Raw genomic sequence first — 26,641 nt, 5'->3', positions numbered from 1 at the left:
CTCAAAGGTGAGTCTGCACTTGCGAGAGCAGAGAATTAGATCCAAATGACACACAATAGACAGGCTGTGTTATGGGTGGAGAACTGTGTTCTTTGGTTGTTTTTCTTTTAACTCTCTTTTATTAACAAAAGGCTGACCAGTAGATAGTGGACTAAACTGAAGCAAACTGGTGTCTTCAGTTGTAATTAGAACTTCCTTAAAACATAGGAAAATAAGTGAGACAAACATGCATAATTAACTTTGAAGAAAACATAGTTACGGACCTGTAGCTGTCACTGAATTCTTACTTTGAAAATTTTAATTGAGGTTATTGGTGACATAGAGCCTGGAATCATCACTCCTTTAATAATAAAGAACTGAGCATGAATTATGTAGACACAACAATATGAATAGCTTTGTGCTATTAAAAAAAAAGGTAAGAAAAGAGTTGTTTGCTGAACAAACAATTTAGAAACAAAAGTTCATAGGGTGAGTGCAGCATCTACAGACCACGCAGTGATTCTGTGTGACCCTGGCCTGCTCTCTGGCTATATGTGCTACAACGTGGAAGGTAAAGTTAGAGTCACAGACAGATTTTCATGACACCATTACTCCTTTCAACATCATTCTTCCCCATGAATTTGCCACAAGCCAGACTTAATCCTTTGGCTTCCCAGGGGAACACTGACAACAGAAAATGCTATTACAGAAAGACCATACAAAATACGGACAAATTATTTTTAGAAACTGCTCTCCGAGGAAGTAGATCATTTCTGTAACTAACTTGATGAAATTCATCTCAGGAAGTTTCATTGGTTTTGGGGTACCCAAGAGTAGGAGTTGTTGGATGTCATTTTTCTTTGCTCATAAAACATCACTAAATTCCAAAGCCATTCAATATTTATCCTTAATAGAAAGGTCCTGAAATAATATGGTATTTTAGCTACTGGTCTATTGTAAAACATTTTAAATAAAAACATTTTTTCTCCTGTTTGGATTTCTTTTTCTTAACCACTGAGATCTAAGCAATGGATAGTATTTGTATTTCTAACATGTTATAGTTGTACAAGAGGGTTGAAAACTATACCCCAGGAAATATGAAATATTTCTTCACTCTCACTCCTTGCACCAACCTTGAAAAATTAACACATTATCCACAGTTGTAAGGAAATAAGACTTAGAATCTGAGCCTTATACATGATTATTAAAAGCCTTGCCTTGAGCTAAAAGAGACAAGGAGGACACAACTCACTTCAGCTATGCTTGTTGTGAATTGACACTGGTACCCACTCTTCTTCCAAATGGCTGTAATTGTGGGAACTTAACTATTACAAGCTTGCTTCCCCTCAGGGTAAGTGAGGATGTAATGCTCAGTCTTCAGCGTTGGCTCTTAAAAAAAAAAAAACAGCCCATAGGGAATAGGGTTTGTAGCTTTGGTTCTCACCACTTCATCCACCCATCCACCCAACCTCCACCCAAACTGCCTTCAGTGACCACCACCATGCCATCTACTACAGTGGGGGGACAAGAACACAATTGAGAAAGTTCTAGTCTTTGGAGATCTTACATATTATCAAGGTCTGTGGGTGGGGAGAAGATGCAGATAAATGGACAATTGAAGTTCTGAATATCAATTAGCCAATATGGCACCCGCAACAAATGTCCCTGTTTAAAATCTTGAGCCTGGGGGCAGGAGAGATGATCATTCTGTTTTAGAGTATTTTATGCTCTTTCAGAGGAGTGGGGTTCGGTTCCAGCACTCACACACTGGTTACTTCACAACTGTCTACTAACTCCAGCACTTACAGGGGATCTAACACCTTTTTCTTTAGACTTCATGTGGTGTACACACACACACACACAGAGAGAGAGAGAGAGAGAGAGAGAGAGAGAGAGAGAGAGAGAGAGAGAAAGAGAGAGAGAGAGAGAGAGAGAGAGACTATAAATCTTTAAAAAAAACTCTCTAAGGTAAGACTTACAGAAGTTGCATATATAGATCATTACAGTAATTGATTTTCTTTTCTATAAATCCAAAATATTATTATTAGTTGTCCCAAGTGAAGGTAAAAAGAGTATACTCCAAGAAAGAGCCAATATCCACAGGATATGAGGCATCAGACCAATGTTGGGATGGGTAAACTGATACTACCAACTTATGCTCCTCCTATCTTTAATATGGAGGTAAATATGTCATGTATGGCCATGACTAAAATGCCTGAGAGACATGCCTCAAAGGGGAAATGATTTATCTTGGCTTATAGTTTTAGATAGTTCAGGTCATGTTTGCTTGGATGCTGTGGTAGTTTGGTTGGGAATGACCCCCCCCCCCCATAGACTCAGGTATTCCTCTTTAGGGAGGGGTTCAGATTTGCCACAGGAAATTCTTGCTGGCTTTTAGAGTCTACAGCCACACCCTGTTCCAGATCACTTTCTATGCGTTGTGTTTATAGCTAAGCATGTGATCTGCAGCCTCCAGTTCTAGCCACTATTCCTAATGCTTGCTGCCGTGCCTCCCCACCATAATAACATCTTTTTAAGTTATTTCTTATTTTTAAAATATTTTATTAATTTATTCATATCACATCTCAATTGTTATCCCATCCCTTGTATCTTCCCATTCCTCCCTCCCTCCCGCTTTCCCCCTACTCTCCTCCCCTATGACTGTGACTAAGGGGGACCTCCTCCCCCTTGTATATGCTCATAACATCTTATCTCCCTGGAACCATATGCCAAAAATCTCTTTCTTTCATAAGTTTCTTTGGGTTGTGATACTTTACCACAGCAGTAGGAAAGTAACAAATACAGCCCTTACATGCTTGGGCAGAACATCACGGCAGCCGACATCTCATGGAGAGGAACTACTGAACTCAGGGCAGACAGGAAACAGCACAGCTCACATCATGGTGGACAGAAAATAGTGAGTGTAGCAGGAAAGGGTCAAGGCAAGATGCAGTCCTCCAAAGACACACCCCCAGAGTCCTACGTCCTCCATTCAGGATCCACCTCATACTTTTCAGTTCCTTCCAGCGGGGAATCAAGCATCAAAATACATGAGCCCCTGGGAGGATTTAATATCCAAATTTAATATCCAAACAGAAACATGTAGACAAAAAGAAAAACAATCTAAAGTGGCCATGATGGCTGATTCAAGTGAATGATGAGCCACTTTAGACACTAACAACATCATCAGTAGCATATGAATAGGCTGTTCGTTGTGTTGTGGGAATTAGATGCTTATAGGAGCACAAAATACAATGGGGAGACTCAGTATTTTAAAATAGTGGAGGGCTTGTCACTCTGTAGTTCCCATGAACATTTTCATTTCCACTTATTACTTAGACCTTTGATTTGTTAGGTTTCAATGGAGAAAATGAGGAGAGTTTTTTTTTCAGTGCCAAACTTGCTATTTATATACAAGCTATCACTAAATGTTTTCAAAATAAGATGCCTCTGAGGCTTGGTTCTTTGTATTTGACCCTGACTATAAGAACAACAGCACCTACCATATACTGTTCTGAGGCTGAAATAAAGTTTAAATCTTTGCATGAATCAGGCAGGGAAGGCACTTAATACATGTACTAAAATCCTTTGAACATCTGCTTTGTCCCATCATAAGATGGGTGTGTCACTTTACATAAACCTTTGGGATTTATGCATCTCATTCAAAATAGGACTTCAACAAATATGCATGGATTGGCAGTCTACATTTTATATTACAAATATTTCTAATACCATAAACATAGTGAAAAGAACTATCTGCGATGGTAGTTAGTGTGTTTTAGACATTGTTCTAATCTTCATTCTGGGGAAGAAAGGGTTTGTATCCGCTTACAATTGTAGTCCATTATTTATGGAAGCCGGGCAGGATCTAAAGGTAGGAACTGAAGCAGAAACTGTGGAGTTTCTGTTACTGGTTTGCTCCCTATGGCTTGCTCAGCCTGTTACTGTGCTGGGCCATCGTATACAAAGTGTCAACTAAGAAAATGCCTCACAGACACAGACACAGACACAGCCAAATGTGATCTGGACAATTCTTCAGTTGAGGGTCTCTCTTCCCGGTGACTCTAGGCTTACGTCAGGTTGAGAGCTAAAGATATATGGCGGGGGAGATTGAACATGGCCACACAGTGTGTTCTTTCAGGATGGATCCTAGAATGCTTAATTTTGTTCAGATTTTTTTCTTTTATACCAACTTTCTTAACCCTGACCCAGGCATAGTGGCTATGCCTGCAGTACTAACACTTGGGAGATAGAGACAGGAAGTCAAGAGTTCAAAACCAGCCTGTGCTACATGAGACCTTGTCTCAAACAAATAAATAAAAACAAAAATGTTTTTAAGGGAAAGGAAAGAAGAAGAGGAACTGGAAAGATTGTTCAGTTAGTAAAGGTGCTTGCTGTCTAATAAGTCAAACCTTATAGCCTGAGTTTGATCCCTGGAACTGGAACCCATCTAAGGGTGGAGAAGGAAAACTAATGTCACAGTATTGTCTCCTGACCTCCTAAGGAAGGCTGTGCATGCACACGCATATAATTATGATGTTGTTGGTGATGAGGAGGAGGAAGAAGGGCAGTAGGAGGGGAGAGGAGGCAGGGAAGGAAGAAGGAAAGAAAGAAAATAGATAGCTTAACTCTAAAAATCCATTTGAAATTTGCCTGAGATAAATTCCAAGATGTCTTGTCACTCAAGGATCTCATAATTCTAAGCTGTGTACAGAGCTTCATTTAACACCAAATAAGAAAATAACGCCTTTGAGTTCTTGCTAGTAGTTCAACAAGGGTATTTTGCATATTGTCCCAGGCCTAATTTTCTTGTGAAAACAATTTGTAAAAACCAAATCACTCAGGGCTGGAGAGATGGCTCAGCTGTTAAGAGCATTTCCAGAGGTCCTGGGTTCAATTCCCAGCACCCACATGGTAGCTCACAGCTATCTATAATGGAATCCAATGCTCTCTTCTGGCATGCAGGCTCTATATGCAGACAGTGTATACAGTTATGAGTGTTAGCCCTTATTAATTCATTTAATAAAGCAACCTCTGTAGTAGACTGGTGATGTTGTTATTTCACATATGAGGAAAATGAAGCACACAGAAGTCAAGGAGGAGACAGAGCCCGACAGGCCAGCCTGAGCGCCTAAGTGGCATGGGTACTCAAGGGATTCTCGGGGATCCATTTATTTGTTCAACTTATCTATGAATTCCTCAAAGGCTGGGGCCACCTTGGCTTTTCCATGCCATGGTTTTTCTAGTACCCGACACATACTAAGGAAGCAGTGAGTGATGTTTTTTAAGTACATGTTTAAGTACATTGTTTCTATATTTAATATTTTTTGGAAAACCGTTGCTCCCACATCAAAGTGATTATTGAGCTGCTTCCAGGGAAGAAATGTTTTAGAGATGTTGGCTGATTCCACACTTAAGAACAACAGATCCATAAGACAACACGACACACACACACACTTGGAAGCATGGCTAAAATGAGAACAAGAGACTAAAACCACAGCAGAAGCAACTCTGGAGATGTGCCCACCCAAGTGCACTCACTGTCCTGTGTAGACATGCCCACTCAAGTGCACTTGTTGTCCTGTGTAGACATGCCAACCCAAGTGCACTCGCTGTACTGTGTAGCCATGTCCACCCAAGTGCACCCGCTGCCTTGTGTAACCATGCCAACTCAAGTGCACTCACTGTCCTGTGTAGCCATGCCAACCCAAGTGCACCCACTGCCCTGTGTAGACATGCCAACCCAAGCACACTCACTGTCCTGTGTAGACATGCCCACCCAAGTGCACCTGCTGCCCTGTGTAACCATGCCAACCCAAGTGCACTCACTGTCCTGTGTAACCATGCCAACCCAAGTGCACTCACTGCCCTGTGTAGACATGCCAACCCAAATGCACTCACTGTCCTGTGTAGACATGCCCACCCAAGTGCACTCACTGTCCTGTGCAGACATGCCAACCCAAGTGCACTCATTGTCCTGTGTAGACATGTCCACCCAAGTGCACTCACTGTCCTGTGTAGACATGCCAACCCAAGTGCACTCACTGTCTTGTGCAGACATGCCAACCCAAGTGCACTCACTGTCCTGTGTAGACATGCCAACCCAAGTGCACTCACTATCCTGTGCAGACATGCCAACCCAAGTGCACTCGCTGTCCTATGTAGACATGCCAACCCAAGTGCACTCACTGTCCTGTGTAGACATGCCAACCCAAGTGCACTCACTGTCCTGTGCAGACATGCCAACCCAAGTGCACTCACTGTCCTGTGTAGACATGCCCACCCAAGTGCACTTACTGTCTTGTGTAGACATGCCAACCCAAGTGCACTCACTGTCCTGTGTAGACATGCCCACCCAAGTGTACTCGCTGTCCTGTGTAGGTTCTTCAAATGGGACGTAGAGCTATCCTAAGATTTTCAACAGCTGTGAGGGAAAAGAAGATTGATCAATCCATGTTCTTAATTTATAAAGTAACAAAAGAATGTTTCTCACCAGAAGCCAATCTATTTTTAGTATCAAGCTAGAAAGAAACCTTTTCCAGGGAGACCTCAAGAGAGATCCCAGGGAGGAAGTGAACAATGACTCCTAGAGCTCTCATTGTGCATGGTCTTTATCTTGTTCTTCTTAAGAGACAAAAGGTATCACCAGTCTTGATAGGAAGGAAGGAGCAGCTCAGGGCACACATTCTCTCCTGGAGGTTTATTTTTAGTAGGAAAGTTGAGACAAATTGCTAAGCCTCAAGTCATTGTGTTTAAAGCTAATTTGGAAGCAGCAGACAGCTGAAGCAATAATCTTTGGGATGTCCTCTTTCATAGATTCCTTAGTTGATCTTCCTTCCAAAAACCTGGGTATAACCGCCAAGCCCTTCGATCTTCGCAGGTTAATGCTAAACCCTCTTGTTGCATGGCCTTCCTGATCTGACCTCTGACTGGTACCACCGGCCTGTTGCTTCCCACCCACCATCTACATGGTGACATTCTCCTTCCTGACTCTCTTCTTACTGGACAGAGGCTGCTGACCATTCACCTGCAGGGTGCTCTGCCCTCCCCAAATACCATTCTCTTATAGTCAAGTTCTACCCTCAAAGCTACTTCCTGACAAAAACACCATTTCTTTTTTTAATTTATGTTTTATTTTATTTTATTTTATTTAATATATACATTTATTTTATTACACATGAATAAAACAAACTACATACATCAGGGAGAACCATGAGATAATCATGAGTTATATAAATGTTACATTCATAGGGATTTGGCTATTGGTATTTGTCAAACTTGAAGTAAACATCATTCCTGTCTTGTTAGGTCTAAATTTCTGAATGAAATTCAATACCTATCATATCTCATCTCTATTAACTTAAATCCTTGGTCTTGATCTAAAAAGATCTTATCCCCTAACCAACTCAACTTGATTGTAAAACTAAACTATCTTGGTCTTTAACCCCACCTCAGAGATTTGAGAAGTAATAAAACCTAAATGCCTGAGTGAACTGGTAACACCATTTCTATTCTGATTAGATTAACTGGGCATCTCACATGATTTGGGGCCCTCATCACACCCAGCTCACATCTGTGGCAGGACACTTTCATATCTTCATTAGTTCAAGAGTTCTTCCACTTGTTCAGTAGAACTGGGTAAGACAGATGAGTATCATCCCCTGGGCACTTTTCTATCAGAAAACCATAAAAGACTTGGCCAAATAGCTTTTATTCGGTGTCTGATCTAACCTAAATAGAAGCCATGAGTAGTCTGTGGTGATTTCCAATCCGGTTCACAGATGCAGCCAGCACCTAGCAGAGAATGCTGTTTGTAGCATCAGTGGGAAGAGCTGGGGTGGCATCAGAGACAAACAGGCCTCAATTTCAGTGGCCAAATGCAACACAGGTTCATGCACTTATCAGTGTGCTTGTGGTGTGATCTGAGATCTTTCTCCACTGCCCCATTATCTCAAAACCTGATCATCCTTATAACAGAGAAAAGGAAAAGAAATGCCCTCTGCCATGTTCGAGCTAGTATTTAAAGGATTTCATGTGTTTGTTTTTACAATGAGTCACCTGCCAATTCCAACTGCAAGAGGCTATAGGGAAGAGCGAGAGTGGCTTGGTGTCTGCGTGACTAACAGGGGGAACTGCACAGTGTCGGGGATGGTGGCTGAGCTGGAAGAACGGTTGTCACTGATAAAAGTCCAGTGTCCCTCTGTGACAAGGCATTCATCCGCTATTCATAGGATGGGTAGCTGGGGCTACTAATGAAATGAGTTTGTGTTGTTTCTACTCAGAAAATCTACACATGGATTAATGAGAATAATAAATCTTCTCTATACAATGGCCTCTAGCTTACCAGAAAATATCTGCCATTCACTCCAAATGAAAAGTCAACACCTCATATAGACTATGATCTCATTTGCAGGCTGGATTTCATTAGACTGGTGTGTATGTGTGTCCAGACATCAGCATATTCTGTAGGAGTGACAAACACTAATCTTTGTGGCACATTCCTCTTCTCTTAGCTGGCTATAATTTTGCATTTTCCCCAACCATTCCATTTTATGCATTTAATTAAAAAAATTAATTAAAATCCATTAGAGTATAAACCGCACCTCATCGTCTGACTGGCTTCTAACTACAGGTCATGCCTCTTAAACACAGAAATGCCTTGGCATTCCATTTCAGTTGGAAGTACAAAAATCAATAGGCTGGTTCAGGGAACCAAACAGAGACTTGGCATTTGTGTGACTCAAAGCTGTCTCTAATTTGGACAAAAAAAAAGCTTTTGGGGTTTAAATGGGAATATTGAGCCAGACAAATAAGAAAAGCTATGAGAATTCCCCCCTTAAAATGGAAAGTTTTTGTGAAATCTGTTAGCCTTAAGCCAGTAGGATTTTCAACTACAAAATTTTGATACTAGTCAGCTCTTCTGAAGGAAGACAGCAGTGCTGTCTTAAATTAGTTGTCCCCCTCTGGGGACCAGAGACATAGTGTCAGGGACCCTCACAATCCTTTGTGTAAGCCATTAGAAGCCTCTATTTGACAATAATCCAATAGATGCTTCTGCAGTTATTCAAACACATATGCAGTCAGTCTACATGACCTAGAAGACAAATGTCGATGTTTGTTTCTCTGCTTGTTTTTCACTGATGCCCAGGGATACCATTATCCTTACTGCTGAATATATGGGACACAGGAAGAGAATAGTGAGTGCAAGCCAAATTACACTTTATAAACGGTAAATAAAGGATAGCTTCAAAGTAACAAGGGAAGAATGTTGCTCCTACTATTAAGTATGTGTAGCTAAAGATAGTCTACATTGTCACATCCTGTTTTCAATATGCCCATCAAATGCAACAGAGTCTCAACAGAACCCGCCTCACATATCAAATCAATGTTGACAACTTACAGCTTAAATTTTGCAGCATTATTTAAATGACGAGATACATTCAATATTCTGAATCCATGGAAAACATTTGATTTCTTATTCATTTGAAGACTTAGATCAGTTTGGACTTCATTAAGAGTAAAACTGAATCTCCCTCACCTGGTGGATGGGGCCTCGAACGGCCTGGCCACCTCCCACCTTGTCCAGGCTCACAGTGCCATGCCTCCTGTAAGTCCTAAGCCTGAACCTACTGGCAAATCCAGCTGTAGCTTTTCTGTTACCAGTTCCTGTTTCTTGACGTGGCTTTTGTCGCTTAACATGTCTAACCACTTCCCATCTCCAAATATAGCTTCGTTGTCCTTTACTTGGTGTGGTCTTGCCTGACCACCCCATTTCAAGTGCTGGGCACATTTATTTTTCCAGTACTGATCCCTCTACTCATCCCCTTCACAGTGCTTACCTCAGACTACGGCTATTGCTTAACCGTTGCTTGACTCACCTACGCCATAGATTCACACCCAGGAACCCACACACCCCAATACACACAGATAATAAGGCCCATGATTGCAGCAAGCCCATCATCTTATTCTTCGTTTGATTACCATTTCTTAACAGCGGGCATGCAGAGCACAGGGAGCAGTATTTGACTGTACAGGGCAGTGTGTCCCTCTCCACGGCTGAGCTAATTGCACCAGTGCAAAATTTCAGGTCATGCTTTATTTTGAAACCGTAATTACTCATGGTATTGGATTTTCTTACAAGTTTTGGGGCCAAGTATGTTTATTCATTTATTTTAATGAGAAAAATAATTACATCATTTTCTCCCTTCATTTTCCTCCCTCCAAACCCTCCCACACACCCACATAACTCCCTGTCAAATCCATGGCCTCTTTTCTTTAATTGTTACAGTTACATATGTAAATGCAATCTGCTCAGTCTGTTTATAGGTATTTGTATGTATATGAATTTCAAGGCTGACTGCTTGGTATTAGATTACCAATTAAGAGATTCCACCCTGGGGAAGCCTATTTCTCCTGCTCTCAGCATTCCTTGGTTGCCTCCTGTTCTTTCTCTAAGGCCCATGGGTTTTCCCCTTTCCATGTTAGTGTGCCAACTGGAGTTATGCTTGTTCAAGGCTTGCTCAGGCAGCCATTCTGTTGAGATGCCATGAATGAAGCTATCCACTTCAGGGAAAGATAATCTCATAGTATATGTGTTGGTCCCTAAGCACCTTTTTTGTTTGTTTGTGAACTTCATGCACTATGTTGTCTTGTTTTTGTTTTTTGAGACAGGGTTTCTCTGTGTAGCCTTGGATGTCCTAGACTCACTTTGTAGACCAGGCTGGCCTCGAACTAACTGAGATCTGCCTGCCTCTGCCTCCCAGAGTGCTGGGACTACAGGCATGCACCACCATACCCAGCTAAGTTGTCTACTTTTATACTTAAGAAGCTTTTAGTTTGTAAGTACTATTAATTTAATCAAGATGTTATTCCTTTAGCTCATTACCAAATTTCGGTAATATTACATATTAAAAAAGGTCCACCAACTTGCTAGTTGCCTCAATATTTCATTATTTCTTTGTACCTCATACTTTCTTTTTATGACCTGAAAGCTGTCTGTGTTTTCATTTGCTCTGGATATTTTTAATCATATTTCACAGATGAATGATCTGCACTTAAGAGAAACATTTCCAAGTGACTCACGCTTGTTTAGAGCTAGAATACCTAACTCCAAAAGCCATGTGCATGCTTATTCCACATGCCAGCTGACTTCAGGACTTTCAGCCAGACTCTCTCAAAGTGTGGCTACAGACAGTTGTCTTTGTTTTGTCTGACATAACAGAGAGGCCTTAGATTGAGTGATCAAAGAGTAGATTTATATTTCTAAAAGGAGAGGCTGGAAAGCCTAAGACCAAGACGTGACTTTATGCTTCATGGTGAGGGGCCTCCTGGTTTGCACTGTTCCTTGAAGAATGACCACGTCCTCCTCTTCTTCCTCCTCCTCCTCCTCTCTTGCTTCTTCTTCTTCTTTTTCCTTCTCTTTTGTCTTTGGTCTTGTCGCCTTCCTCCTCTTCCTCCTCTTCTTCCTCCTCCTCTCTTGCTTCTTCTTCTTTTTTTTCCTTCTCTTTTGTCTTTGGTCTTGTCGCCTTCCTCCTCTTCCTCCTCTTCCTCCTCCTCCTCCTCTTCCTCCTCCTCCTCCTTACTTTCTCAGGATCTAACAACTATGCCTCCAGACCAGCAGTGAACTTGGGAACCTCCTACGTCCTCCTGCTGGCTGTTGTGATTGCACATATGTGCCACTGCACTCAACTCTCCTGTGTCTTCCCAAGAGGCAACTCATTCTATTCAGGATGGCTTTACTCCCATGACCTAATTACTCCCGGAGACCTAGTCACTGTTACCTGCCTCACACTGGCAATCCCACTTCAACACATGGCTTTTGAAGGACACAAATGCTCAGTTCATGCCAGGCTGCTAGTAAGTTTATATTGTGTGTATTTGTTCAAAAGAGGAAATGAGGTCCTTGCATGAAATATCCTAGAGCTCCAACTGTCCTAATTTTATTAGCCTAGCCTGATGTTTCAAATAAAAACTATTCATTTGCCGGTATCAAAACTGTGGAAACAAACTGGAAGCTGTGTTCTGAGCTTAGGGTCAACTTTGCGTAACTTGAGTGAGGTAAAATGTTGCTTCATACTAGTCAGAAACTGAATGGTGGCTGCATATGCCTTTGGTGGGAATGTAGTTGAGAAGTGAAAAATAACATGTTAGACAGACAAATCTTTTTCTATATGGATACAATGAGAGAAGATTAAATTCACAATACTGTTTGGCGCAAACAGAGTAAGCGACTATCTAAGATGGCCTTTATTATCATTTGACCATGGAGGGTATCGAAGTCAAAGAGAATGAAGGAGACTTTTTGTCCATTAAAATCTTAATTACTGGCCTGGAGAGATGGTTTGATGAATAAAGCACCTGTTGTGCAGCCATAAAATGGGAACTTGGGCTCGCAGAACCCCGTAAAAGCTGTGTAGATGTGGCAGCTTGTCTGTGACCCCAACCCTCCAGAGGCAGAGACATCAGACGCCCCCTTCAGGCCACCTAGACAACATAAAGCTGTAGGTGTGGGGTTTAGGGAGAGACCCTGTCTCAGTAAATGAAATACAGATTGATCAAAGAAAACACCCAATTCAGACTCTCACCTCCGAATTCATGTGCACGCTCCACCCAACACACACATGCACATAGGCACATACAAACACATAGACACATACAGAAAATGCACACGCACGTGTAAAAGTGGGGGCATTAATTGTAAGTGTGAATAGTACTCTTCCATATGCGTGTACCCAGCATGACCAGAGCTTTCTCAACTATCTCCATTCCTTTCTCAATCTCAGGTAAGCAGTGTTCTTCCTGGCAGTGCTGCTTACCATCTTCCAGTTCCATCCATGGTGCTGCAAAGACAATATCAGCCGCTGAAGGATTCTAAAATGGCTCGTTCTCCCCTCCCCCCATCTCGCTCTCATTTTTCAAGACAGGGTTTCTCTGTGTAGCCTCGACTATCCTGCACTTGCTTTGTAGACCAGGCTGGCCTCGAACTCAGAGATCCCCCTACCTCTGCCTCCCAAGCGCTGGGATTAAAGGCGTGTGCCACCACTGCCTGGCCTCGTTCTCATTTTTAATTTATTAGAAGTCAATAGATTATTATTATTATAAGTAGTAACATCCTAATGCATGAGCTTATTTCACAGTAGAGAATATAGTAGAAAGACATATACAGCTTTTATATAATCTTGACTCCACCTGGAGAACTCACTCCAGCACACTTTGCACATGAACAAATGCTGTCCCCTTTTATTCCCTGGAGTGGTTGATGTTATCAACAAGACAGGATTTAGAATCCATCTAAGAGACATGTGTATCAGCATGTCTCTGAGAATGTTTCCAAGAATGACTAGCTAAACAGTATAAACCCTAACTGTGACGTGCACCATCCCATGAGCTGAGGGCTTGGCTAAAAAGGAGAAAATATTTAATTCTATCTACTTACTTACTTCCTTCTTTCCTCTTTCCATCCCTTTCCATCCCTTCCCTTCCCTTCCCTTCCCTTCCCTTCCCTTCCCTTCCCTTCCTCCCATCTCTTCTGTCAAGCATTTTTTCAGGTCCACAAGAGAAGTAAAAAATATTTTCCCTAATTCAATTGATCATGATCTCTAAAAGTATTTGATTGAAGCCCACCCTGCACCATGTGTAACCCAGAAAACACTTCAGAACAACACCCTAGAAGTGGTTCTGAGTTTGTGGGTGAAATAGAACCCATCAGAAGGGATTTTGCTCCCCCTTAGAGTAGTCCAGCATCAGCTTGCGGGGCCAACACAGAGCCACTGAGGAATGGAGGCTGCAGATCTGAGCTCACATTCTGGGTTCTGTGTGCTGGCTTCTTTGATTTGGAGATAAAGTCTTATTCTGTAGCCTAAGTTGGCTTCGAACTCACTTTGTAGCCCAAGTAGTCTCAAACTCGTGGCACTCTGTAAGCCTCAGCCTCACAAGAGGGCGCTGGCCTTACCAGTGTGAAGCTCTCCACCCTGATCTGAATACTGTTCCCTTGCTTGTTTGTAACTGAGAGATGGATGTAGGGCCTCACAGACACTATGCAAATGCTCTACTATGAGTTATCCATAAACTTGATATATGTGGGTTCTTTTTAGAATATACGCTATATAGCCACACATACATATATATGTACATGCTACAAAATATATACATGAAAGCTGTGAATATACATGCACATACTTTGTGTATATAGTTCAAACATATATGCATGTATGAATACATATATAGTATATGTTTATAAGCAAGCAGCTATGTTCTATACTTGTGATCAACATCCAACCCTGAAACTATAGCTTAGATTTCTAACTTTTTTTTTTGAAATATGATGTCATTTTTGTTGCTTTTCACCTTTAACGTTTGAGAAATGAGACAATTTAGGATGTGGGGAAGGAAGGAAGAATGAGAGAAGAGCAGATAGATGACAAATTCCTTCAAATTCTTATATGATCTTTGTTGGAGAGACACAAAGCAGTCTACTTATCAGGCCCATTCAACAGCCTCCTTGTAATTTTAAAACTGAGTGTGTCTATAACATAAGAAACTGAAATGGGAAAGCAGAGGAGAGAGAGGCAATGACAGGATGGATGGAGGGCTTGAGAGTTAAGCTGATTTGATCTCCTTTAGATTCCAGGCTCTAGTTCAAGATCATTGCCTTAAGCACAGTCAGCGACTGTCATTCACTTTAATCTCTAGAATTGACGTGTTATTGTTCCAAGAAAGAATACATATTTGATGTTCAGCCTCTTCTCATTTTTCCCCTTCAGACGTGTCTGGAATGTACTCTGTGGGCGTGGGGATTGATTTTCATGCTGGTCACTATATTTACCCTTGTTACCATCACCATGCGGAAATGAAATGTAACAGGCTGGAGGGATGACTTAATGACGAAGAGCAATGCACACTGCATTTGCAAAGGTGTTCCCATTGCCCATATGGATGAGTTCACAGTCGCCCTTAACTCCAGATCCAGGGGCTCTAAGGCCCTATCCTGACAGTTGTGGCCATCTGCACTCATGTGCACATACATGTACACCGACATAAACACATACAAAGAATTACAAATGAAACAAGTCTTGAGTAAAGTTGTAGTGGAAACCATGTGAGCAGTTTGACTGTAGCATTCCCCGGAAGGCTGGAGTAGGAAATGTCTTTCCCCACATGAGATCAAGTGTGGCCCTCTGGGGAAGAAGCTTAGATTCAAAGTCCTTAAGAAGAGAATTGGTAAAGCTTCATGGTAAAACTTCCTGATATAAGTACACCAAAGCACTACTGCTAAAGGACAAGGAAAAGAGAGACAAAAGAGGGAGGAAGAAAGTGTGAGAGATATGTCATTTCATGTGGTCAACACAAGAAATACCAAACGAATAAACATAATTTGTTGACATGTATACCACAACTAATTCCATATGGCAATCAAACTGACTGATGAGCTGTCTACCTCTCTGACTTCAAGTCACTTTTGTGTGTTCCTGTAAGGATGCTTCCAGAGGAGGTTTGTGTGGACTCAGGAATAAAGAAGATGGTCCATCCCGCAATAGTGACATCATCCAAACTTTTCAAGGCCAGATAAAAGGTGGAAAAAGAGAATTGTCTCCATAAGGGTGTCCTTTGGTCTCCACTCATGCAATGTGGTGTGCATGAGTTCACACACACACACACACACACACACACACACACACACACACGCACGCGCGCGCGCGCACACACACACACACACGTGCGCACACACACACCACTGTTAATAAACAATGTTTTTAAGAAGGTGAATTTCTTTTTAAAGGCTACACAGGGTTGGCCTTTCCTGCTCTGACCCTAAGTATGTGTCTGCGACACCCATGTCACTCTGTCCTTGGTTTCCAGTTCTCAGGTCTGACTCAGGATGGATATATTCCACAAACTCTCTGCCTATTAGGCCTTCAGATTCTACTCATGGCCTTCTGCATGAAAACAGCAAATTGTGGTAATTTCTTTGCATACATAACTGTGTAAACTAATACCTTATAGTAGATGTCTGTGTGAACACATAAAGATAATTATAAGAGTTTTATCTGTGAATCTGCAAATATGTCCGTTTTCAGCTCAGCATTATAGGCACCCTGACAGAACACTGGAGTCAGGAGTTTGGAAGTTTGAGCTGCTCACAAGGAGGAAACCACCAGGCCCTTACTGAATCGTGGACATTATTGACTTCTATGTCTATCACAGCTCTTTATATTTGGCAATAAAATTGAGAAAATAGTAGTTTAATTTTTGGCATAGAAATCATATGCCTTTGACAGCTAACTCTCCCAGCTGAGTTCAGGACGTTGTGTAATTAACCCCGTAAGGCATCACACAGGCAATTATGCAACATCTTTGGTGATGACAAAATGTTAGCTCACTAAATTAAAGTCTGAGAGAGTAAAGAGACACATGAAATCAATTATTATTTTAAGATGGTATTTGAGTTGTGCCTTACAGGAGAGGATGGCTTACAGGCCATTCAGTATTTTAACAGCTGGTTAACTTAAAGAGTAAGAGTCGTGCTTAGTAATTTAAGATGCAGCTGTAGTTATCCAATTAATTATTTATTCAGATTATTATCCCTCTATTCCCTCAGTTACTATATTCAAATAAGTGCCTGTGGTTCAAGTTAATTATTTGCTTCTGTTGCCTGCATATAAAACTAAGATCATTGCTCTATGTGACAATGAAATAGCCACACTCTCATTATTTCTTCTGTTGACCAAAGCGAGTTTGCTTTAGAGTAGACTTGCTTTTGATTTAGTTTAAATGACCTACTGTCCTTGTTCCTCCAGGCCATATGTCCTACCCTGAGAAAGAATACAAAACAAGTGGGTGTATCTACAGAGAAGCCAAGAGTTAAACAGGGGCTTTTAAGACTCCCAGCACAGCCACAGGTCATGTTATATTGTTTCAGAAAGTGTAGTAAGTCCACTCATTACATTCAAATCCAGTGGTTCTCAGCCTTTCTAATGCTACTTCATAACTGAAATTTTGCTCCTCTTTTGAATAGTAATACAAACATCTGCTATGCAGGATATCTAATACACAACCCCTGTAAACATGTCTGCAAACCCCAGAGGGGTCTCAACCTACAGGCTGACAATGTGTTCTAAACTATGGCCATATTGCTTTCTCACACATTCACCCAGCCATTTGACATACAAGAAAGAAAGTCTAAAAGACAATGTTAAACATTGCCATGGTACGAAAGCCAGGCAACATAAACACAACCTACTTAGAAAGTGGACTCTCAGCATTCTCTTATTTTGATAGAATATAATCCTTCTCTTGTTTATGATCTACCACAAATATTAAGGATTATTTCAATTAACCTAACTACCTCACAGTTTGTGAGAAGCTATTCATATTATCAGAACAGTATGCTTCAAATCAGTCTAAAATTAACCATCTAAATACTTATCAGTAAGATAGAAGGGCATCAGACCTCATTAAGAAAGGTATGCTGGGTAATCTGCCATGTTCACCATGTTGCTCAAAATGCTCCCTGCCACAGCTCGACGAAACAGCAAGGTGAGAAACTTTTTGCTAGGGTTGTCCATCCATGATTAAAACGATGAATCCCAATTTTCTCCCTATTTCCTTGGGAGAAAAGCATTTGAAACTGCCTTATAACATATAGGATGTAAAATGTGACTATTATTTTGTACCTTAAGGGACATTGTGCTTTGGAAAGCCAATATTTTAGAAATTAGACTTTTCAAATATTTTTTAGGTCCTTAAACCAAAGTGTAATGTTAGCTACAATATTTTATATGTGTTTGTAGAGAAATAATTTTTTTCATTAACTGTTACATGTCTTATTCTAAAACATTGTAAGACAAAATATTCTAAACAAATATAAAACAAAAATATTTGTTTATAACTAGTCGGATTATTACAAGAAAAAAATAAGTTTAAAAAGTAAGTGTAATGCTTGTTCCAGAGCAACACTTTACTTCATATCCGTTGTAAGTGAATGTTTGACAACTTAACATTCTCTTGAAGGATTTACACTTCCAAGTGCTCACTAGTAATTAGTAAAAAGTGCAACATTTTATCACAGACACCTTCAGCACTTGAAGAAACACATGCCAGTGGATGGAAGTTCGTGATAAAACTGATTTTTATGGTGAGGGATCCAATGCCTTGAAATTGATTTACATATTTGTAATCATGCTATTGATATTTTTGTTATCAAAACATTTCAAAGAATCAAAACGTTTTCTAAAGTGGTCAAACAAAATTTCCTCTGAGCATACATGGTCTCCTTGGCTTAAACAAGTCTTTACAAACAGTCTTAGGACTTATGACTTGGAACAAGCTAAGATACTGAAAATAAACATTTCCACTTACCAAATAAATGCAAGATGCAAATTGCAGATTAGAGTGTAACCTACTGTTGTTGGTGCACCTAGCTTCATCCTAGTACTTATTTTGTACACGCCAGGACCTGTTTAACTGTGAGTCTCCTGGGTCTCCTTTCAGCATGGTGGCCTAACATGCATTTAGAAAACAGTGTTTGTGTTAGAGGAGGCCCCTTCAAGCACAGATCTCTATGAATAGTGCTTATTAGCATTCTTAGATGTTAAAGTGCAGATAAATATATATATTCTCTTCCGAAGGCCCTGTGGCTATAATGTCACTGCAACTCTCCAGTGGCAGAACATTCCAGAAGAATTCAGGTACCTTCCCTTCCTGGTCCCACCTGTGTCTTGGGTCTAGAAATTGCCTGGTTTTTGCTTTGGTGCACTGAGTGCTTGTGTTTTCGTATGGAGATTTGCCCTTTCTGCTGATGGCGCCTTTGAAAGTGATTGTGATCTAATTCGTCACTCAAAAGTATTTAGATCAAGTTCCAATTTATTTTGCTTCCTCAACTACAACTAAGTTATCTTTTAAGGAAAAAGGTCTCTTCCTCATTCTTACCTTGGCCAGAAGCTAATCATCTGGACACTTGTCAGCGGACCCAGAAAAATGTTGCCTAACTTTTTTTGTTTGTTTTTTGTTTTGTTTTTCCAAACAGGGTATCTCTTTGTACCCTTGGCTGTCCTGGACTTACTTTATAGACCAGACTGGCCTCAAACTCACAGCAATCCCCCTGCCTCTGCCTCCCTGAGTTCTGGGATTAAAGGCGTGTGTCACTACACCCTTTACCCATACTTTTGTTTCTTAGGAAAAAATTAATTTAGTTACCTGATACCTTTTAGAAAAAATACAATTCCCAAACCTTTACTTGATTTTAGTTTTAAATTGGCCTAAGTCCAGCCAGTTACTGTTTGACTGTTACCATGGAAAACGTGAGGTGGTTCTATCCCTTTACCCAGATGGGCTGGGCTGGACCACAGAGAGCATCCTGCAGGGGAGGAGCTCAAGGATGTTGGGGGTGGGGGCTGAGATGTCCTTCAGTGCCAGAGTGCTTACCTACATGCGTAAGGCAGAGGGGGGAGGGTGAATTACCTCTACACACACAATTGACATAAGAAAACACAAAGGGTTTTGAAAATTTACAAATAATGGGATTTTGCTCTTTCCTTACATGCCTAGCTGATGAAACACAAAATGTCATAAATAGTCTTTTTTTTTTCTATATTCAGGTTAATCAGCAGATTGCCCAAGAAAAACGCAGATAAAATTCACAGTTCCAAAATGCTCCTAGATCTTATGTCTTCCCTCACTCTGCCTTCTTTTATAGAAATCAGGGATTTCATATGGTGAATGCATTTTATTGTACATTGATTATAAAATTAAAACGATGTGCTGACACACACGGGCCGTGCAAAAGCGAACTGCGTGTTTAAATCGAAGTCTCTGTCACTATATGACAACCGACGTCACACAGCAAGGGAGCTGCCACAAAGAAAAGAACAAATGTTTCCTTTTTTGCTGAAAGAGTCAATATTACATTGCCAGGTAACAATAACAAAGACAGACATCTCTGCCCAACGTGATAAAGGATTTATAACTAGAATCCTGAGAGTTCTCTGCGAGTTCAGGGACTGTATGGCTCAGACACGGGACAAATCCAACTTAGTGGTCCATCTAGACCGTGCGAAGCCTGGGTCAGCTTTTTGCTTGTCCTGTGGCCCTTGCTCACCCAGTAAAGGGGCTGGCTCAAGGTCATCGGAACACACATCACCGAGTGGCTCTAAGAGGCATGGACTCACCCTTTGGAATTGGTCCCAATGCCGTGTCCTTGTTACGCCAAAGGAATGAATGAATCATGAGTTTCCACCTCACTTAATGTCCGCACATGCCATGATTAATGGTGAGGCTAATCTTGGCTCCTCTCTCTTAATTCAATTTCCTGGGATGTTTATTGACATCTCTGCTACGACTGAGTGGTTCCTTTGCATCCTGGCTGTAGTTCCCTACTTCCTGCTCTCCTGACCCCCTTAACTGCTCACGCTGTGCAGATTTCTCTCCAAGTTGTACAGAACTCAGAGAAGTGCTAAAGTTGTAGAAAGTTGTAAAGTTCCCTTAACGCCCTCCCCCCCACCCAGTGTGTGCCCATGTGGTGGTCAGGGGAAGCCTACTGTGTGCAATCCTGGGCTTCCTCCTGTTTGGGAAAGGGGCTAGTGCTGTTTGCTGCTACCTATGCCGGGCGAGTTGGAATTATTTCAGGAATTGTCCTTCCAGAAATAATGTTCCTGTCACTGCTACAGGATCCCAGCATTGCAGATGAATGCTGTTGATCCAAGAACTACCTAATTTCTGAAGATCTGAACTCGGGTCCTGAAGCTTGCACAGCAAGTACTTTACACACTGGGCTTATCCTCAGGCCTTCCTGCGCTACTTTTGCAAGATTGATTATGAACTTTGTCGGCAGCTGGGCAGAGGAAAATAGTATGACTATGTCAATATACACTGTAATAAGTGGGAACTGACTAGGATAGACACTTTACAGTAAGGTTCTAATCTATAAAAATAAGCACAGCTTGGAAGTAACTGACAAAGGTTCTTCTTTATTATGTTTTTATTTATTTTATATTTGTATGTGGGAACGTGTTTGGTGGAGGTCAGAGGAAAACATGAGGGAATCACATCTTTCCTTGTGCTTTGTGAGTCTCGGGGACCAAAATCAGGAATCAGCCTTAGCAGCAAACCCCTTTTTACCCCGAAAGACTTTCTTATGCTTAGAACTGGAGGATCCTAGGCTTTCACATTCTGTGGAGCCATCAAATAATTTTCTAAAAATGTCAGGTCTTTTATTACCACACACTGCAACTGTATGCAAAGTTACCCACACATAGTTAAAAATTGTAACTAACAGCTGTGCAAATTGAAAATATCAAGATAGAATAAAAGTGAGTGCTATAAATATTCCTTTGACTCCTTTACTGCCACTGAACACAATACTCTTCATCATCTGAGCAGAGACTCTTTCGTTTGTGTGTTTCTAAAAATAGAAGAAGAAGGTTCTGAAAATGACTGAACTACACTGGGCCCGGTGATGTCTGCAACATGCTGTGAACACCACTTTTCGTCTCAGAGTGACCCAGAGATCTGCAGCATTTCAGACATCTGGAAGCTTGTTAGAAAAGTAGTAACTTGGGTTAGAAGTGTAGCCATAAACCCAAGTTTTTTTAGTGACATGCAAAAGGCACTAGCAAGGTGTCACACCTGGTGCTCAAAAACAAAACAAATCAGAACCAGAGCTTGCCCTAGGTTTACTAAGCACAATCTGCAGTTTAAACAAGGTCACTGGGAAGTCTATCTGCACAATAGCTGGGAGACTCTGCTCTAATGAGCAGATACGGAGGTTGTTCTGAATGTTATGTGCGTCACTAGGCACGCTAAAGTCTACTGCTAGGGAAACCTCTTTTAAATAGCTGTTTGTTTTTATTTTAAACGTGTATGTCTTGCCTGCATGTATGTCTGTGCACCATACTTGTGCCTGGGGCTTACCTAGGCCAGAGGAGAGTGTCAGACCCCATGGAGCTGGAGTTACAGATGGTTGCAAGCTGCCATGTGGGTGCTGAACCTGGGTCCTCTGGAAGAGTATCAGTGCTTTTAACCACTGAGCCATCTCTTTAGCCCCAGGTACAGCCTTTTCAATGAGGGGAGCAGGGCACTTATGCTTTTCAGGCACAAGCTTGCTGCCTGTTATGGATTATGGACTAGAAAGTGGAACTGCACAAGCAAAGAAGACAGGATGCCCAGGGCCTCTCTACTTCCTCTGCTGCCATATACATATTGTGTCCTCACGTTCAAGTGTCAGTTTCTGCTCTAGATGAGTCTTTTAGCTGTGTTCACTGCTAGATTTTCACACCCTACCTTGAGGTGGCATTTGGCTCAGATTACTGAAGTTCCTGACAAGATGGTTGGTCTTCCATGGGATTCAGGCTAGCAAACAATCAGAGGACAGCTGGAAAAGAGGACGAAGCTTTAATGGAGGGAGTGAGGCTAATCTGTAATGTTTGGTAAGAAGCGATTATATGCGAGGAGACCAGGATGTGGAGAGGGGTTCAAAGGGTGAGTCACACATCACGTTCCAAAGGCACAGGTAGTGGAGTCCTGGGGGAAAGTCAACGGAATTATGGCTGCACCCAGCTCACACTTGAACATTTCTTTATGCAAAACTGAACATACTTGTAAACTTTTCTCTGCCACTGAACAATCTTCACAATGAAAGTAATTCTAAAGCTGCCTGTTTCCTATCCGCATCTATGAAATTGATATTTTAATAGAAGGAAGATTGCCATGATCCTAAAAGCCTTCCAAGAGTAAGACGCCGCATGGCACTTAACACAATCCCTACATTATAATACTCAGAGCGTTGCCAAGGCACCCGCTATTAAATCAGTCTTTGAAGTTCAAGTACACAAAAGATCAAAACACTATTGGTGCAGTCTGAAAAGAACCAAGGTGAGTTTGTAGTACCCCTGGAACAGCTCAGCTCAGCCCCTGAGTTCCGCAGACACTCACGAGCTCACTGAGAAGACCTCTTACCACACCAGCACGCTCACTTATCCTTGTCAAAAGCTCGTGTAATGATCAGGAAAGGCCCTAATTGATGGGTCTGATTTTTCAGACTCAGGAGTTCCGGAGAAAGGTCGGTACACCAGGGAAACAGCCCATTAAAACCAACATCTATAAATCGTCAGGAAGACTCCGTGGCCAACAGTGCGTGATTCAGACTGTGTTAGTGCCTTTTCAGCATTCCTAGAAACTAATATTGTTCTTCTCTTTGAGAACTGGAGTTAAGTTCATTCGGGTGGCTGACGGGGATGTCTGCGAGGGCAAAGTGATTCCCGTGTACACATGAGGACCCCGAGTTTAGACCCCCGCCCCTATCACTCACATGAAAAGCCGGGTGTGTTGACAAAATCTATGACCGCGCCCAGGGAAGAGCAAACAGGTGCGCCTCAGGGGAGTCACTGACCAGCCAGTCTCATGGAAATGGAGCTTTCCAGGCTCAATGACACCCTGTCCCAAAGCTAGTTGGAGAAGGATTAGACAATATATCCATGTCAGCCTATGGATTTCACATGTACCTACATGTGTGAGCACACCTGAACATGCATGCGCATATATATATACATACAATACTCACACATACACAATCAGGTTCGTAATAGTTGACATAAACTTCAAGCTACTTAAGTCTCAAAAGTCCTGGTGACCTACAGGTACAGCATGTGGACTTTTTTCTTCAGATTAATAAATTGAGAATAATAAGAAGTTACCTGCTACACATTTACTTAATGCCTTTTTAAGGCCACAGCATTTAAGTAAACATTGTACCCATGAGAAAGAACAGAAAAAAAAATTTTTTTTTCCTCAGACAGAAGTGAGCCGGTGGAGGAGGGAAGGGTGAGATTGATAAAAGTGAGTGGGTGTGCACTTTAGGCACACACCCATCAAAACCAAGCGATTCAGTTACCCAGAGGGCAAGGTCCCTCAAACTCATGCTCCTCGGCGCTGTTCACGCAGATCTGCTTGCCTGCTAATGTGCTATGAGCGGCACTTGGCCTTTAAAAGATTTCATGAAAATTTAAAGGATACATAAAAGTATAAACAGAAATATAAAGAATGCCACATACCGTACTCCCAGTTTCACCAACAATTAACATTGCGCCATTTTTTCTTCATCTGTCTAGACCCCCTTTGTCCATCTGTTGGTTGGAGTCAAGTTCACCATTGACTTTCTGTTTGTGCTTCATTCTTTGCCAGGACTCCACGGATTAAGTGAAGGTCCTTTGCGTATTAGTTTCCGTATCTCTGACAGGACTTAGAACAACTTAAGGAGGACTGTGCCTCGGCTCACAGTTTCAGAGGTTCAGTACGATGTTGGCTGGCTCCATTGTTCGGGGCCTGTGGTGAGACAGCATCGTGACAGCTTTGACCATTGAAAGAGGAAGTAGAAAGCTGGAGGAAGCAGGAAGGGGTGGGCCAAAATATGCCCTCCCAAGATGCACCTCTCACAGCCCTGGATTCACCAACTCTTCCATCTATCAGCGGATTAATTGGTTCATTAGCTCACAGCCTTCATTATAATGAACCACAGTTTAACAGGGGCATTGCTGACACCAAGCCTTCATCAGCTCGGGTCCTGTTGGGGGACACTGCCTAACCATACCCCAACAATGTGAAACATTAGAAAACAAACCAGTGAGTAAGAAAAAAATTAAACTCTGCTTCTCCTTATTATCTAGCTCTTTAAGAACAGTGAAATAGAACAAATCTGATATATTCTGACAGTGTATTTGGGAAAGGAGTTAAGGTACTGTCCCTGACACAGAAGTGTAAAAACAAAGCTTCCCAGTGATGCCAGAACATTGTCCCAGGGGAGAGGATTTGGGTGTGTCCAGAATGGTGATTTTTGGCTGTATTTCATTTTCCCTTTTTACTTAATTTTAAAATTAATTCTTTTTTTTTAACCCATCAAATGTTCTTCCACTTGAAAATGATCACTTTTCAGGTGCAACATTCTTTTTTTTCTTAAGACAGGGTTTCTCTGTGTACCCTTCATTGTCCACCACTCGCTTTGTAGACTAGGCTGGCCTTGAACTCACAGAGATCCACCTGCCTCTGCCTCGCTCAGTACTGGGATTACAGATGTGCACCACTGCGCCCGGCTCAGGTGCAACATTCTTAAAATTAATTGACTTTAGTCTATATCAGATGACATTGTAAAAGGAAAAAAGGTGCCATAATAGTATTAAAGGATTTGTTCTTTTAGGGTGCTTTTAGGCCATCTGAGGCAATCTTAAAAGTCACACGGCACCTGCTACATGAATATAGTAAACACTATGACTTAGTATGACGATGGCTTTAGAATGAATGAAATAGCAAAAACAAATAAAAATTAAAACAATGCTCCATAAGGCATTGGTAAAAATAATCAATAAACAGAGTAAAGGCAAATAAGGTAATAAAAAAGTTAAAGAACAATGTACAGTTAGTGCCTTCTCTGTGCCTATTCAGTGACTAATGTTTAATATAACCAAATAACGGTGAATTACTTAACAGTTCTGACTGGAGCCATGCCTGTGTGGCAAGGTCCAGGCCAAGGACCGCTTCCCACCACTCCAGATAATAACCTTCTCAGCTTTCTGAGAGGAAATTGGGGCTTAGGATGATGAGTGAGTTGAGTAAGCCCAAGATTACAAAGGGACAGTTTAGGACGAGGGCACAAGTTTAAACGCTCATCTCATTGTTGTTGTAAATTCCAGCATTACCTTTAGTATTTCCTGTTCATATAAATAACAAGACAGTGAAAAAGAGCCTTTGCCTTAATAAATAAAAGCCCGAGGAGGATGATATTAAGCATTTAAACGAGCGTAAACAATGAACAGTTAATCACAGGTGTGCCAAGCCTTGACTGTGGCACGGGTCCAGCATATAAAAAAGCAGAGCGCTCACTCCTGCTCACATAATAGATGGGGTACTCATCATGGGTGGATCCTTTCACAGCCCATTCTAGATATTTCCCCCAAATTTCTAAAAAACTAGGATCACATTTAAATATAAATGGAAACCATTTGTTTCACTTGTTATGAGGAAGGTGAGAAATAGACTATATTACGCATTCAAGGAGAAATTCTTCCCCTAGAAATTGCAGGGATGACTGAGAAGAAAAAAAAATGTTGCCTGGTGGATATGTCCCAGGCTGACAGAGGAGAGAGCTGAACTCTTGGTCTCCTTTCCATTAACAGCTGTGAACCTTGCGTGTATCCTGTCCTGTCACTTGTTGGATTCACTTTCCTCTTGTATGAAACAAGATGGCCAGGCAAGCACGTCTCTGAGCTTCCTAAAGTTTTGTCCTCTTCAAAAAACTAATTAATTAGCAGGGCATGGTGGCTCACGCCTTTAATCCCAGCACTCGGGAGGCAGAGGCAGGCAGATTGTTGTGAGATCAAGGCCAGCCTGGTCTACAAAGCGAGTCTCGGACAGCCAAGGCTACACAGAGAAACCCTGTCTCGGAAAAATAATTAATTAATGAATTTGTTTGTTTGTTCATTTTAGGTTTGCAAGACAGGGTTTCTCTGTCCTATGTAACACTGGCTGTACTGGAGCTTGCTCTGAAGACCAAGACCAGGCTAGCCCCAAACTTGGAGATTCCAAGTACTGAGATCAAAGGCATGCACTCCCCATTGCTTGGCTGCTAAAAGTTCTTTTTTTTTTCTAAATCAATTACCAAACTTGTGAAACTATATTA

At 41.5% G+C, this 26,641-nt stretch overlaps 1 protein-coding gene across 2 annotated transcripts in view; it reads left to right on the top strand.

The window, feature by feature from the left end:
- The window catches only part of PTPRO (protein tyrosine phosphatase receptor type O), a 204,977-nt gene that overhangs the window by 51,480 nt on the left and 126,856 nt on the right, over positions 1-26,641 (top strand). The gene's annotated exons all lie outside the window — the stretch shown is intronic.

Source organism: Acomys minous (genome assembly GCF_964271855.1).
Source record: "Acomys minous genome assembly, chromosome: 17".
NCBI lineage: Eukaryota > Metazoa > Chordata > Mammalia > Rodentia > Muridae > Acomys > Acomys minous.
The sequence above is the reverse complement of the archived record's forward strand: the minus strand, read 5'-3'. Positions and strand labels throughout refer to the sequence as shown.